Source organism: Phasianus colchicus, chromosome 9, assembly GCF_987193195.1.
Source record: "Phasianus colchicus chromosome 9, bPhaCol1.hap1.1, whole genome shotgun sequence".
NCBI lineage: Eukaryota > Metazoa > Chordata > Aves > Galliformes > Phasianidae > Phasianus > Phasianus colchicus.
This window is the reverse complement of record NC_143444.1, coordinates 5,645,204-5,660,521: the sequence shown is the minus strand read 5'-3', so window position 1 is coordinate 5,660,521 and position 15,318 is coordinate 5,645,204. Positions and strand designations below refer to the sequence as shown.

General features: G+C 49.9%; 1 protein-coding gene across 2 annotated transcripts in view; it reads left to right on the top strand.

The window, feature by feature from the left end:
• The first annotated feature begins 288 nt into the window (after positions 1 to 288).
• Positions 289 to 15,318, top strand: part of C9H1orf21 (chromosome 9 C1orf21 homolog) — an 89,296-nt gene continuing 74,266 nt past the window's right edge. Inside the window, exon 1 of one of the 2 annotated variants that reach the window (XM_090145931.1) lies at positions 289 to 487. The gene's annotated coding sequence lies outside the window, so the exon portion shown is untranslated. Of the gene's footprint in view, positions 488 to 639; positions 786 to 15,318 lie in introns of those variants that run through there. The other variant, XM_031595514.2, reaches the window with a different exon arrangement.

The window sequence follows — 15,318 nt, the reverse complement described above, 5'->3', positions numbered from 1 at the left end:
AAGCGATCAATAAGCAGAGCACCGATAACCGCTCCGGTTCTATCAATCAATGCAACGGGACAAATGGGCTGGTGGGGGATTTTTCAGGGATTTCCAACACGCCCACAGAAATGCCACGTGTACTGTCGGACTGGGTGTGTGTGACACAAAGCACCAAGTTAGACGGGGAGCGCTTTCAATAATAATTTTGCTGCTGATAAATGGGCGGCTATGAGGCTGTTCGCTCTAATTAAGGCTGCGTTCCCACCTCAGAACCGCAGCACAGTGCGTGCAGCACGCCTCCGGGATGGGGCACTTCTGTAAGCAGCCCTGCGCTATTAAACAGCGTAAGCAACCCCATCCCCGGCTGATTTATGTGTGAGGAGGCAGGAAGCCACGCAGAAACATCCCAGACCCACGAGGCACAGAACACGTCACGATCCACGAGGCACAGAACGCGTCTAACGATGGAGGGAAGCGGGGAGGCACGCAGTCGCAGGAGGGAAAGGTGAAAAAACGTGAAGTCCGAACGCCGCCCAGGCGACCGCGGCTCGCAGCCCGCCGGGCCTTCGCCCACCCCGCGCGGCGGAAGGAGCGGGCGGGAGCGCAGCGCGGCTCCTCCCCGCCTTCCCCCGCCCCCCGCTCCGCCTCGGCCCCGCCTCGGCCCGCCCCGGCTCGCGGAGAGGCCGCGGAGCGCCCGGCTGCTCGCGCGCTGGCTCGGAGCCGCCCGCTTCCCCGCGCCTCCTCCCCGTCCTCCGCAGCCCGCTCTCGGCGGTGGGGGAGCGCTGCGGGGCGGCGGCGCTGAGGTGAGCGGCCGGGGGGTTGGGGCAGGGTGGGGGGCAGCGCGTCCTCGCGGAGGCCGGGCCGGGGGGGGCCGCGCCGCCGTTATTCCGTGCCGTCTCCGATCCCGCTCCGCGGGCGACGTTTGATTCACGGCCCGGCTTTGTGCGGGCGGGGCCGGGGCTCGGCTGCGGGCCGGGCGGCGGCGGCGGTGCTTTGCTCGCGGCTCTCCGCTGGGAACCCGAAGGACGGCGGGCTGCGGATAGAGAAAACAAACGCGTCTCCCGACCCGCGGGGCTGGCACCCAGCGCATCGCCGCGGCGGGAACCGGCGGCACTCGGCGCCTTGCGGTCACCTGTAGGTGTCAGCCCGGGGCCGGCGAACCTCAGCCTCGTGCCCCCCTCCCGTCCCCGTGCCCCCACCCCCGGTGCTGGACGCGGCCGTGGCCCCGCGGGCCGGCCGGAGCGGATGGTGAGCCTGGGTCTCGATTGCTGAGCGCTCCGACCCTCGCGGCTGAAACCCTCTGGGCCGGAGCTGCGTGCTGCTGCCCGGCTGCTCTGGAGAACGGAGGGGCTGCCGCCGTGGGCAGCGGTGAGATGGAGCTGGCCGTGTGCTGCCGGAGGCCGGCTGCGATCAATGGGTGGTTTTGTGTTTGCCCCGATGCTGTCTTCTGGTTTCTCAGGAGCCGATTGCAGACTGGTATGAAGCGAGAGATGCTGAAGTGCATTCCTTGCCCTGTGCTTTCCTGCTCGCCTGGCCTTCACCTTCCCAGTGCCCTATTTGCTAAGATCTCAGTGGAAACGCTCTGCTCAAAGCTCTGCGTTTATCCAGGTTTGGGTTTCCCAACCCGCTGCCTTACAGCCACCACCAGGCTCTGTGCTCCTGAGCCTCCCATGTTGGAGCTGGAGCTGTTTGCCCTTCGGTACACGCCGAGCGCGTTGATGCTGTTTAACCATGTATTATCCCAAGCGTTGTATAATGAGGCGGGTTGATTTGTGTAAGGCTCTGCGGTGGTGTAATACAGCACAATTATTCATCATCAGGTCTAAAGAGCCTTCCAACTACTGCTCTGTCTCGGGAGGTGCTTTGATTTCCAAAGTGGTGTGGGCAGGAGGAGCGGTGCCTGACCCCGGAGCATTCGTGGGAGGGCTGGTGCTTTAAGCTGTAATGTATGGGTGTGACATCACGCGGCCGATAAGCTGTGATGGGATCTGCCATGTCAGTGATGCCCTTTGTTTATGTGCGTGCGGTTACTTGTTTTGAAAATCCATGCTTATCGTTTCCTTCCCCGCCTGCACGATAGCCGTCAATAAGGCAGAACAGGACGAATGCTAATTGCACGGAGTTGTTTTCTGGCTGAAAATGTTTTGCTTTAGCTCACTCCAGCAGCTTGGGCCAGGTGTGAAGTTATGATGTGGCGTTTGCACGCTGCCACGCATCTCATGCTGCAGCCAGGTGCTCGTGTTTTCTCCTTCCACTCCAGTTCCTGAAGAAGCAGAGTGCTGAAGTGAGCGATTTCTGCTAATCCATCCTGGAGACGGCAGCTTGGTTATTTAAGGCTGCTGTAGTTTGTTATGCAATCAGATTAACAAAGGTTGAAATGATCATTCAACTTTGGGTAAACAAACGGTATTTATAACATCGTGGATTAGAGTGACTGCCTACATCAGGGAGATGTGCTGCGGTGAGCACGAGGCAGGTATTTGACAGAACGCAGGGAATGGACGTGGTGGTGAAGTAAATAGATTTTGGTAAACTTCTCAGTATTATGACACACTTCCAGTGATTGTCTGTATTCCAGGAGTTCATCTAGCATGCTGCAAGAAGCCCATATGCATGGGCAAAGTCCTTGCAGCTTCGCTTAGCTGGTAAGCAGATGTGATCAGTGCCTGTGTGCTCAGCCCATGGTGCCTAGGGTGCTCAGATGGCACAGCCTGAAGATGACCAATGCTTGGCTGGATGCTTTCTGAGTAAGAAAAACAGCATTGTAAACGCATTTGCAGAAGCTGGCAGCCCCTCAAGCTGCCCATTTGAAGTTGGCTGTCCTCTCCTGTTGTTCCTGTGGAAGAGGCGTTGCTGCAGGAGGGATCTGTGGGCTTTTCTCCCCAGATCCGCTCAGAGAGGAGGCGGAACCACCGGTGCGGCAGAGCTGAGATGGGAGCTGGTAGAAAAAGGGGAAGGTGGGAGGCTGTGTGGTGAGGAAGTGACTCTGACACAAGGAGCAGAGGGAGGTGTGCAGTGTGCGTGTGGAGCCTTGCTGGGGATCTGCTCCGTGGTGGAGCTCATAGTGCAGCCATCTCACGCGGGCTCTGGGACTGTGGAAGCGGACCTTGCTCTAAAAATACCCTGGTGTGCCATATGCCTGCTGTTGTTACAGTATGTGATGGCGTCAAGCCACGGGGGGAGCAGGGAATGACTGACTTCTGTCAGCCAGTATTCTGAAGGCCTTCGTGTAGGTGTGGAGCCTGGGCGCTTCCAACCTGCCTCTGGCTCAGGGAGCAGTAAGGCACCCTCCTGGATGCTGCCTCTCCATCCTTCGGCAGATGGTAGAGCAGCACTGTGTTTGGATACACATCCAAAAATATTCTGGAAAGGGTTTTTTTGTTTGTTTGTTTTAATTATTGATACTTATTTCCTCGCTGCCTGTGTTTAAGCAGGCATCTAATTGCAGTGGGATTTCACGGGCGCTTGCAAATGTGTATTGCTATGCTGCTGGCTTATCTTTGTGCTGTGTAACATATTTGCAGCTAAATGTACACAAGCACACTTTGGGTGTGCTGCTGTCTGGAAAGGTACTTTGGGGAGGAGGTAATGCTGTTCAGGCTGTGTAACTTAGGATGCTCAGGGAGGAGGTGGTGTGTAATGTGAGATGGCCTTAAAGTGACTGATTGCATTTCTTCTACTTGTGCTAGTCTGCTCCCACTCCAGTTTATTAACAGCTTGGTGTCTTCTTCAGTTCTGTGCTTTGAAGGAGAGCAGTTGTTCTTGGTGAGCCTGGAGCTCTGTCCAGCTCAGTATCTCTTCTCTGATGGGACACCTACAGGGGCAGGGGCAAACCACTACTGCACAGCATCCCCTGTCCTGGCAGGACCTCAGCAGTCCTGGCTCTGGAGGTCCTTGGGCTGGTGGTTCTAGGGAGGCTGTTGTGTGGGCCATCTTCTCTGCCATTGCCAAATTTGTTTAGAAAATCCTTATGGCATAGTATTAACAGCATCCCATGTTGGTGAACTTCCAGTATAACTGCACTCTGAAAATAATTTTATTCTATGTTTTCATTTGCTTGCCATTTGAAGTGGAGGTCTTGTGATTTTTATCTGAGTTCTGGAAGATTGTTTTCCTTTCCAGGTTTTTCAATGGACAAGTACTGTTTGGGGATGCTGACAAGCCTTAGAATGCATACAGAGACAACTACAGTATGTGAATTCACAGGCTGTGATTGAATCTGCAGTAACTGTGCTGTGGCTCAGGTGTCTGTGTGGGTCATAGTGGTAATAGCTGTTACGTTTAAAGAAGCCCTCCTAAGGTTTATTCATTCATTCTTTATTGTTCTGGCAGTTTCTGACATCCTATTGATTAGAATGGGTGGAACTTTCATTTTTTAAAGAAAATAGGAAGCGTGTGTTTCATCCCTTTCTACAGCCATTGCACCTTTATGATTGAAGTGGGGGGAATTTCAGCTTGCTGGTTTGTGAGTGGGATAATAGTAGAATGACCAGACAAACGCTCTGATTAAAAATAGAGACACTTACATAATGATGCTATAGAAAACAGCCAGGCATGCGTATGGATAAGATCTTTGCTACAGAGTATTAATCCAACAGCATCTCCTGCATGCGTGTCTGCTGTACCTTGCTTCAAAGGGAGAATCAGGGAAACCATCCTATCTGCCTGGCCCTGTTGTGGAGCACTGCTTGTGCTTGGAGCTGCTTTGCAGGGACGTTCCTCCCAGTGTGTGGTTTGTGCTCTGGGTGCTTCCAAGAGTGGAATTTTGGGACTATTGCTAATGAAAACTCAGGCCTGGTGAGGGTGTCTGGAAGAGCATTGGGATCACATCAGGGTCTTTCCTTTAGTTGTAAAGAGGCCTCTCTTTTTTTCTCTTTCTAACAGAAAGCAACAGATGTTCTCTTTTCCCAGCATTGATGGGTAAAAAGCAAGTTCACTCGAAATGCATATTTAATAGGAAGAATACTGCAGGATCTATATATACGCAGGTGGGCATTTTCCCAGAAGGGTGTGTTGGGCATTGAGGGCTGTAACTATGTTGTTTCTAACCAAAATTCTAGCCCTGAACTATAAATACCATTGCCTCACCCTCTGACTCCATGAAATGAGACGTAGCTGGAACCCGGTCGTACGTCAGGACATGAAAGGACCTTGGTGAACTTGTGCTTTCATAATAAACAAGGAGAAGTTTATCCAAGTTGCCCAATGTATGAGTTTGCCCGCATAAAGACAGCTTTTCATTCAGCAAGAAGAGGGACTTACCTGTTAGATCTTTCTCCTTCCTATTTTTATCTCATCTCTTTCCAAGTTGTTCTTAGTAAAAGCAGGACAACCTTAATGTAATTGTGGATTTGACAAACAGACCTCTGTGTTCTAGACTCGTAGATTAGATTAGCAAAGCCTGTGCAGTTTGGGATACTGGGATTCTCTCTTCTGTCCATACCCAGCTTGCACCCTGCTGCTTAATTTTGCCTGTGGGTCTGCTCGTCTCAGCTGTGCCTTCACGTGAAGGCAGCCGATGCGCACTGAGCATGCTGATGAAATGTGCAGGAGCTGGGGCTCTGCTGCAGATGGGTTTGCTCAGCCCTGCCTCTGGAAGCCACCCCCGGCAGCAGCAGGATGCTCCGAGGCAGGAGTGGATGGCATTTTAAGCCGTGTCTGGGCTTCTGCTCGTGGGCAGGGCACGTGCTGCTGAAGGACAGGGTCTGCTCTCTTCTTCCAGTGCTGTTACGCTTGTTAGGTATGCACACAGGAGCTGTGGTCTGGTGGATGCCCAGAGGCTCAGCTTTCTCTTCTGAGCCTTTATTTTTGCAGGAATCTGAAAGAGCAGAAGTGCGGCTGTTGAATAAGCCAGACCCAAAACAGGGGAGCAGATCTGGCTGCTTTCCCCTTCACCTACCTCCAAAGTGTGCAGAGAAGGAACTTGTATGAGTATTTTGGGGATTTGCTATGTTTGTGGGCAAAAGAAAAGGCAGCCAGGGCTTTCTAATATTGTCTCTGTTGTTTTTTCCACTGGGAGTTCTTAAGCAGTTAGTTTTTCCTTATGATGTATGTTTTTTCAGTTGCTCCCTGGTTGTCATACGTGGGACCCTCTATCACATAGAGGTGGCTGGCCTGTGTTACTGCAATGAAAATCCAAACCTCCCGATGATCATTTCTGTTGGTTTTCCCTCTCTCAAAAATAAAAAGAAACCATATTCTTTCTACTTCAGTCGTGTTAGATAAGGTATGTCTTTGAGATTAAAAAGCCCTGATGCTGGTGGGAGGAGGGAGGGCATTTCTTTTGTCTGAAACGTTGCAGCGGAGGATACTAATTAAAAACAAATTGGGTTTGGGGAGAGCCTTCCTTTGCCCTCACAGTGAAAACGGTTTGTTTGGAAGAGCTGCAAGAACGACACCCGCAGGCGTTTGAACAGAGATAAATCAGCTCCTGGCTGCCCAAAATCTTCCTGCTCCAGACTGCAGAAATCTGCCAGGAAAGCTTTTGAAATGGCAAGAGCCAGTCTGCATGTTCTGGAGCAGATTGTGTACCGGAGACCACGGCACAGCCCTGAGCAAAAACGTCAGCAGAGCGGAGCGACTGTCATCCCCAACACCAACAGACAGACTCCATCGGCCTGCCAGGGCATCAGTGGATGACGCAACACTAATGGGCAGCTCGTGGTGATTGTCAGCTGAGGATATAGGGTTTGTTTATTGTTCTCCCCCAGTGACAGGAGCTGACTGTGAGGCGGATTTTCCTATAGCATTCTGCGTCCTCGGCGTTTTGGCAAGAGTGAGAGTATTTCCTAAAAAAAAAAAAAAAAAAAAAATGGAATAAGAGGCCTCAGGCTTAGTAACAGCGTTTATGAGAATAATAAATGCTCAGCCTTGTCAAACTACGTTTAGTTGTGCATTTATTCTGGGGATTTTTACAAGCATAATGGAAAATAATGCTCTTGATGCTTCACTGGGGTTGCAATGGGATTTGGAGGACCTAATTTCCCTAAGACTTGGAAAATCCTGGGCTTCCTGTTGTAGTTTTTGTTTGCCTTTACGTTTATGTGATAGTCTCGGAGCCTTTTCTCTTCCACGAGAGGTGCTCTGGTGTTAGCAGGGAAATAGTGGAAAGGCCAGTGCACTGAGTGAATGTGAGCTGGAGCTTCCGAGGTGTGCTGGGATGCGTGTGGGAACTGCATGGAGAGAGATTTGTGTGGCATTAGGGCAGAAATCTGTGCCTGAACCCTGGAGAGAGAGCTGCACAGCTTGTCCTGCCCTGCAGTGCTCCATGAAGTCCAAGTCTTCAGCCCGAGTCCAGGGATCAGGCTGATATCCTTGTGACTGCCTTTTTTCCTGTGCTTCTTCTGCAGTTGCTTGTTGTTTGGGCAGCCTTGGCCTTAAAAATACCTCTGGAGGTGAGCAGCTTCCCAGAAGGTCGTTAGAAACTTAATACTACTATTCAGTAAGCTTTGTGAGTTACCTGGAACACAAATAACAGTGCTGACGACTGCTTTTCAATTATTAATTTTTGTACAGCATGTTTTTGGCTATTTAAGGTTGGTTGTCTATGCAGGGTGGCTCCATAAAATGCAAATAGTTAGCTTCTATGTGGGTCAGAAAGCATTACGTGCTTCGTGCAGCTCTCGTAGTTAAGTAGCCTTCTTTGTTAGCCAAATAATTTAAGCACCAGTTTACTCTTAGCAGTGTCAAAAACACAGTAATTCTTACCCAGTGTAAATAAAGCATCTGGGCTTTGAACGATGACTGCAGGTTTTGGCTGGGAAGCTATTTTTGGGCCTCAGGCACGGCCCGAGGCAGGGGGACGGATGCTGTGCTCCTGGAATGGCGGCAGGCCGGAGGATGACTCAGTCAGCCAGCACTTCCTCATCACGAAGGTAGGGATTCACCACAGGTCTGTGTCAGCAGCGAGCAACCGCCCTCCTGCTGCTGATTCAGCCACCCAACCATACGTAGGGCTGCACAACCAGCCGCCCTCCCAGCTCCCTGTGCTGCCCGGGGTGTGGGTGCAATGGTGAGCCATCCTTCCTCGCCTTTCTGCCGGGCTGCCAGCGCGGATCTTGTCCTCGCAGATGGATGTGCTGAGTTTGGGGCTTGGATGCAGTTCCTGTTGAGTCAAGCCTGTGCATTGCCTGTGGGGTTTGGTGCAGGGCTCTGAGGTTGGAGCAATAGCAAAGGTGGCCGAATCAGCACACTGTGCTATTGCCAGTGGGGAAAATGGGTCCCAACCCATGTGGCCCTGCCCTGTTCTCCTTTTGTAGGCAGAACAGGTTGGGCAGCAGCGAGGAGGTAGAAGGTGGGGTTTGCCAAGGATGCTCATTAACCCTGCAGGCAGAGGACTCCTGTTTTTGTGGGGTTTCATGGTAGAGGAGGAGGACTTTCTTTGCTCCTGGTGTTATCGAGTGATTAAAAAGAGGAAGGCAAATAGCTGCATGGCTGGCTCCTGCTTGCCCTTCAGAGACACACTTGGATGCAACACTTCCTATTTTAACACCTGGTTTGGACATAAAGCACTGATTCTGGCTATGTAATTGATCCTACCACTGTCACAGATAAGACTATGATGGAGAACAGCATCCTCATGACAGTATCTTGTGCTCTCTCTTGTACGCTTCTTTTCCAACAGCTCCCACAACCCTGGGAAGGCACACGAAGAGCCACTTGCTTTTTCTTGCCATCACAGCCCTTTCCTTTTTCCAAGCAGGGCAATACCAAGTTAACTGCTATGTTCCCGTGCCTGAAACCAAATACATGAGAACCGAAGCACTAGTGAGGCTTTCTTGCATCTGGCAGATGCTTTGAGAAGGCCATTAGGAGTGGTGTTACCAGCTTCCCAGGACGTGGCCTTTTCCAAGCAGACAGCATGTTTTTGTGGTGCTCGTGAGAGGCAGGGATGTAGCACTGGAATTCATGGGTGTTTTCATCACATGAAGAAGCCCATCCAAGGCCAAATCTATGCAGATTTTCTCAGCCTGTGAGGTGATTCTCCTTTTGATCTCAGTTGCGACTCTGAACATCCTGAGGAGCAAAAGCCACAAATGAGAAAGGAGGTGGCCCTGCAGACTCTTTGCCTCGGCTCTGAGGGCTCCTACCTGGTGAATCACATGCCTTGTTTGCTGCTGGGCTTTCTGAACAAGCACAGTGGTGTCCTCTATGCTTTTCCAAACATTCAATATCCTTTTCTTCTCTTTCCCAGCTATAATCTATTTGTTCTTTCTCCTTTCCTTCTTACAATGCCAGTGATAGCTCATGACTTGCTTGGGACATGTTCTATACAAAATTGGATCTTATTGCTTTGAAAATGCTGAGGGTACCTGGCTGTGGAAAAGTGACCCGTGTGCTTCACAGTCTGCTTCTTTGATGCCAGCTCATCAAACTGCAGCTCTTCTGTTCTGTGCTGAGCAGGCTTCCTAGGAGTGCAAAGTGAGCTGAGGTATGCTGTGTGGGAGTGCTGATCTGGCCTCAGATTCATGGGGAAAAACAGTGTTGGAGGAGACACAGACACCTTGCTATGGCCTCAGACTGCCCAGCTGGTTTTGTAACGCCATTTGAATATCAAGAGAGAGATAGAAGTCAAGAGCTGTGTTCGTATGGTAGTGTGTGCCTTTCGGTGCTTGGGCTCGTGGGCTGGATAGTCTTTCAGTACCTAAAGGGAGCCTATAAACAGGAGGGGAATCAACTCGTTGAAAGGATTGATAACTGCAGGACAAGGGGAAATGGTTTGAAGTTGAGGGAGGGAAGATTGAGGTTGGATGTCAGGGGGAAATTCTTTACAGAGAGAGTGGTGAGGTGCTGGAACAGCTGCCCAGAGAGGCTGTGGATGCCCCGTCCATCCCTGGAGGTGTTCAAGGCCAGGTTGGATGGGGCCCTGGGCAGCCTGGGCTGCTCTAAAATGTGGAGGTTGGTGGCCCTGCGTGTGGCAGGGGGGTTGGAGGTTCATCAACCTTGAGGTCCCTTTCAACCCAGGCCATTCTGTGATTCTGTGATTTGCAGTGTGTTCATCGGGGCCTCCTGGAGATAAACCAACGCATCCAGTAGGCTTAGTTGGGCACGAGGGTATACTAGGACCACGTTTAATATTGCTTTAAATTACAGTTCTGCATTTGCTATACTTACATGGCAGTTGGAGGGCCTGTCCCCCTTAGTGCTGCATGCATCTGCCTTTAACAGTTCGTGCTTCCAGATAGAGCTGGAACGTGGCACAGTGCTGATGTGCACCGGGTGAGAGCTGCGGTACTGCTGGGATGGCAGCTTCCCAAGCAGGCTCAGTGCAGCCAGAGGTGTCCTTACGGTACACAGTGTGGCAGGACTCTGTTTTGTGCCTCAAGCTGGTGAGAAAAGTAGAAAATAGACTCTTTGCTTAGCTTTGAGGCATCATCTTTTTGTAAACAGAGTGAAATGTGGATTATTTTTCTGAATCCTTTGATCGACTTGAATCTCAGTAGCTTAGTTCTGTTCTCTTAACAGATGTGCTTCCCAAGGACTATTTTTAAGTTGGTAGTTTTGAAGAAGAGCATTTCCTGTTCCTTCCTGCAGCCAGTGTTACTGCTCTCCATGCAGTCCTGGGTGCTTTTCCCAGTGCCTGCTGCAGCCGCTCCCTCCGTGCTGCTGCTGATTGATGGAGGCTTTCTGCTGCTAATAACTATAAACAAGCAAATCTGACTCATTGGTCATGGAAGGCAGAAGCACAATCAAATATTGTGGGTATGTTAATTTGTTTACATATAGCAAAATTATGTAAATATCAATGCAGATTAGGTTTAGGCCCTTTGTGTGCTTTGCATTCAGTGCCTTGGAGCCAAAATTTAGTATTGCTGAAGTCACAGAGCTTAGTAACTGTGGGATTTAGCTTCTAAATGTTTAGAGATACAGTGGGTTTTAATACTGTTAAGTGCTTTAGAAGGAGGATTTCTGGTGGCTTTTGGTGGCTATTACCATGAAAGCCATAATCACGGACATGCGAAAGGACACAGCAAGCTGAAAGCATGCCCTTCCAACCTCTGACTGCTGCGTAAAGGTGCATGGCTCCCATGCCCACCCTGCTCCTGGGTGCTTTGCTTCTCTGCAACTTCACACAGGCCAGCACCCAGGGCTTCTCTGTCAGCATGAACAGAGACACTGAAGAAATTCCAGGTCGTGGTTGGCAGCGCGATGCCCAGCACTGGAGGTGGGGGCACCACTAGTAACTCTCCCTTAGTTCTGCTGTATACAGAGATAGCTTTCCTATTGCTGTGGGGATAGGGACAGATCCTGGGCAAGTGGTTTCTGTGTCATCATCATCAGGGGTTGGTATCAAAAAGAAGAGAAATGGTACGGAGAGTGAGCGTACTGCAGCTGCTCATAGATGCATCGAAGGAGATGACAAGGCAGAGAGCTGCAGGTGAGATGTAAAGGACAGAACAGCTGGTGGCAGGAGGCTGGAGATGTGGGCAGGAGGCAGCAAGATGCTAACAAAACCTCCAGGAGGCACCGAGTGTTGGGAAGGATTGTGTAAGGGAACCCACGTGGTTTGCATTACTCTCTCAAGGTGTGTGGCCAAGCAGGCAGAAATGATAAAATACTTCCTTCTGTTCTTTACGTGGTGTGCAGTGTGAATAAAAGCCTTCTGAGTGAGAGGCTCTGGACCGGAGGAGTTTAGGGTAAGTTGAGATGGCAGAAAGCTGGCTCTTTTGGGAGTGCTTTTCCTTCTGCAGGTGGAAGTACAAGTACTGAGCCTGCCAAACAACGAGGGCAGAGGCTGCAGCCAGGGGTGGTGGTTGCACACCCCAAAGCTTTCTGTAGGGCTGGTCTCTTCTTGGTGCCAGTGGCTCCATGAGACACTGAGATGTGGGTCTGGTTCTTTGAGCACTGCTCTTTTTAAAGGCAGAGATGTAATTGGGCTGTGTTCAACTGAGAGATTTGTCTGTTGAGTCATTCAGAGCAGCATCACAAGGTATGAGCTGGGAAGAGGAAGGAAAGAATTTGGTGTGCGTTTCAGCCGCCTTTGCAGTGCTGGAGATCAGTCAGAAAGGTGAGAACTTCAGTGAGTTTGTTTAATGCACCTTACTGACTCTTCCTGTCTTTTTTTTTTCAGGTGGAAAAACTAATGCCCCACTTAGCCAGGCAGGAACTGTATTTCCTCTGATCTCTGCTGGTGCTCAACGCTTGTTCCCTAAGCTCTCTCTGCCAGTAATGACCTAAAAGCTGGTGTTGTTTCCAAATAATCATCACCTGTGGTAGATATCTCCCCGATGCTCAGGAATGCTGCTTGGCACTCCAGCATTTGAAACTGCAAGGCAGACAAGTAGGTGTGCAAAGGCGAAGCAACGACACCAAGATTAAAGGAATTACATTCGATTGTGGTATAGCTGTAGCTGGACCAGCAGCGTGTCTTTGTGGAGGAATTAAAGATGAAGCATTGTGGATGAGCCTTTGCTTGTTAAGCATGGGCTGGGGGTTGGGTACAGGAGGCCACAGGCTCATGGTGGCACTGCCATGTGTTGGGAAGCAGGGAGCAGTGCCTGGCCCTACAAGCAAAGGCAGCATGAATGAGCTTTCTCCCATGGTTTTGGAAGTTTTGCTGGTTAATAGTCCCACTGATGTGACTGCTTTATAGAGCTGAGCTTGCTTGCTTGTATTTCTGTTTCCTGTCTACCACCCAGACTCCCTGTGTTGTGCAGCAGACCTGCAAACCCTAAGCAGCGTGAGTTTCCATGGAGCTTCGTGTTGCCACTTGTGCAGGCACAGAGTGTGTTTGACAGGCTGCTTGCTGGCAGGATGCCACAGGGCAGGAGCTACCTTGTAGGCCAGCAGATGTAGTGCTGGTGAGGTGCTGTGCCTGCTGCAGAAGAGCCGTATAGCTGAGGTCGGGGAGTGCTTTCATGCTGGCTTTGGGTGGGCAGTTGGTATTTGTGGTATATGCAGAGTCCTAGGCAACATGAAATTACAGATTGGATTTCTTTATTGATTTAACATCTTAAGGAGTTTACCCTTCAGAAAAAAAATGTCCATTAAAGAAGTTCCTTGGTTAACTTTCAGTCATAATCCCTTTGTTATTGTGGAGCTTGCTTGCCAGCAGCATTTCCTCAGCAGAGGCTGGGATTCCCCAGCTCTGCAGTGGGAAGGCAGTGCTCTGCTGGGGGGGCACGGTGGTAGCCCTGAGCTATGAACACCTTCTCTCAGGTACTTGCTTTCAGCTGCTGCTGGGTACTGAGTACTGTGTGGGACAGACCTTGAGACAGACAGGTTGTGGCTGTGTTTGATACTCATTGTGCATGGTCTGTTATCTCCAAAGCCAGGCAAAGTGAGACCTGCAGGGCTGAGATGAGCTTCTCTGTTTGCTTCCATACATCCCCAGCTGAGCTGATGGGCTAACAACAGTTCTGGAAAGCAGAGGAATGTAATGAAAGATTGCTGTGCAAAAAAAAAAAAAAATCTTATTTCTATAGCATAGATGAGAACAGAAGGCTGGAAGGGTCAAGCCTCCCTTTGCCTGTGCTGTTCTACTGGTTATTTGCTTTTATATTATGTCACATGTGGGGAAAATGCTGTTGTCTGTCTTTCGCTTCTTTTAAAGTATTTGCCAGTCTTCCTCTCACGTGAGTGCTAAAAGAAGTGCTTGTATGTTTGCTGTCTGCAGAGAAATGATGGATTCTCATCCCATAGGGAGCTGATCGTCCGATGTGAACAGTGAATTTTGGGCACTGTGAGTGCACTTACTCCTTGCGTGCTGTTGCTCAGTGACTGCAGCATGTGAACGCATGCTAGTGCAGAAACTTGTTTTCATGTGTATACACTTAATGATTTATTTTGCTAACAAACTTCTTTTTAGACTCTCAAGCTAGGAGAGAAATGAACTTGTGGAGAGGGTCACTTAAGATTGCACGTTTTTGCCCCCTGAGGTTTGTAAATAGCACTCTTCCCCACGTTTTCTGCCCCCCCTCCTTATGCACTGTAAATCAGAATACTATTTTTTTTTTTCCAGATTTACATTTTACAGTAATTTTGCAGTGTATTTATCAGGACTCCATCTCTCCCAGCGTGCCATGGTAGCAGTGATCAGCCAGCAGTGCTTTAAGAGCATCAAGAGTCAGTAGCATCCAGCCAGCTGGAATGTCTCTCTTCCTAAAGGTGAGGGGGAGCAGTGCAGGCTGTGACTGTGTATCACCCCTCAGTGTGCAAGTTCACCCCAGCTGTTCTCTTATAGGCAAATGCTTTATAAGCTGAGGAGGAATGTCTTTTTGTCGATTGAATGCAGATAGAATGAAAAATTCAAAACAGAAAGTAAATGCAGACGTCTAAGGAGAGCCTTTGTGATAGGTATTTTCTTACACAAAGTGTGTTCTAAGCCAATTGATAGCACTGGTTTTCCATATGGATGTGTCTGCACACACATTTTTTCATCTCGGAAACTATCACATGTCATTTGGAAGTGACACAAAATGGTATTTGCCTGGCTATCAGAGTCAACGGTGATGGGCCATCTGTCGTGCACTGCTTAGATGCAGCCTGGTGGCTGCAGGCTCCCATCTGCAGCTCCCACCCAGCTCTGCTGCTCAGCCGGTACCATGAGACTGAGCAAAATCCTGTGGGTAAGATGACTTGCACAAAGCATCGATTGCTGCGAGACCTGCTTAGCTCTCAGGCTACTTAGTCATGGTATCCGCTGACGCAAAAGGAATTGTGTATTCTGTGCAGATGCGAGAGCAGCGATAGCAGAAATGTGTGCACTTGTGAAGAGTAAGCTAAAGAAAGGCATGTGTCTGTGCACAAGTGTGTGTGCTAACTAACAGTGTATTTGCAATTCTGATGTTGGTTATTGTAGCTTTTAAATAACTAGCAGGAGGGATGAAGGCACAGAAAGGCAGTTGCCCAAATAGATGGCCAGTGTCCCTTGATGTCCGGAGATTGGCCGTGCTGGCAGGTGGAGCTGATGTTTCTGGTTCCAGTTTTGTTGCCTTTTGCATCTTCTGAGATAACTGGTGATTTATATGCAGGTTGGATCGGATGGCAGTGGCTGTGGTTTCTGCTTTCGGAAGTGCACATGAGCAAGCAAAGATTTTTTTTGGAGAAACGGGTTGGTAAAGTGCAGATAAACCATGGCAGCAGTACAGGTTTGTTTCTGCTGGCTCCTTTTGCTTTGCCTTGTGCGCCAAATACTTGCTTGCCCTTAACTTTCACTCTTCCCCTCTTTTGAAATGTGTTAATTGGCCTTTAGCGAAAAGATGTTGATGCAGGGTGCTTCAGAAATGAAAGCCAATCTAAACATTCAGGGCTCGTGGATGGCTATGCAGCACTTTGGGTGATCTTCAGAAGCCTGAAGGAGCTGCAGCAGCAGATCTGCCCAAGCAGCTCGCGTGG